Below are 1,116 nucleotides of genomic sequence, written 5' to 3'. Positions count from 1 at the left end.
TAGTAATGTTGAGGATAACTAGATTGTCCCTGAAGTGGTGGGTATGGACAATTAGAATTCCTTTGAGCACTCATTGACCTTGATGCTAGCGAAGAAACTTCCTCTTTTCTTTTACGATTTCCAAATCTTCTTGAATGGCCTGTATGGTAGCTTTGATTGCTGCCAGGCTCACAATCATTTCTGTTTTAAGACCACTTTCGACCATTTCTCCAACTTTGATTGTTGTGTGAAACGGTCTTCCCATTGCGGCTGTCAGGTGGTTGAAGTAGTCAGGATCTTGAGCCTCTATTAAAATACCAACCAATTTTTGCTTATCTAATGGTGGCTTGACCTGGGCTGCTTGTTCCCTCTATTTGATAGCATACTCTCTAAAGCTTTCATTTGACTTCTTTCTCATATCATCCCAGATGTGCCAGTGGGAGATCTCTTGGTCTATAAACCATTCTGAGGGAACACCAGTCAGGCTCTCACCAAAATAAGCCATGAGCAATTTCTCTTTACCCCCTGCACCTCTAAGTTGATTGCAATATCTCTTGAGGTGAGCTATGGGAACACCGTGCCCGTCATACTTATCAAACTTAGAGGTTTTGAATCTAGTTGGCAGGTGGACATTTGGGAACATACACAAGTCTTTGAACGCGACACTTTTGTGCCCTCCTAGACCTTGCATATTTTTCATGTGTTGCTCGATGCTTTTCATTTTCTTCAACATTTCCTTTTGCTCTGAGCCTTGAGTAGGCCTTTCAACATCAATAGGGGAGCCGAATTGCACAGAGTTAGGACCCCCGAATGCCATCCCACGAGTATAGTATTGCTCTGGATGGACGGTGAACTGTCCCTCTTGAGCTGCTCTTTGCGTCATAGTTGGTTGTGGGAGAGTATAGACCGATGCAGCTGTCGCGACAGTGGGATTATTCCTGAGTGGAATGCCTTGAGGGCGTGTTGTTGATGGTCCGTCCCCACAATTATCAAATGGACCATACCACGGAAGAAAGAAAGGATCTGATATCGGGACCTGAAAAGATGAAGATTGGACACTAGTGATCTCAGGAAAACTGGGAATAGACGTTGGTGGTTCATGGCCTAGGTGTCACGACCCGATTTATCAAGTCATGA

This window comes from Solanum stenotomum, chromosome 9 (genome assembly GCF_019186545.1).
Source record: "Solanum stenotomum isolate F172 chromosome 9, ASM1918654v1, whole genome shotgun sequence".
Classification (NCBI taxonomy): domain Eukaryota; kingdom Viridiplantae; phylum Streptophyta; class Magnoliopsida; order Solanales; family Solanaceae; genus Solanum; species Solanum stenotomum.
The sequence above is the reverse complement of the archived record's forward strand: the minus strand, read 5'-3'. Positions refer to the sequence as shown.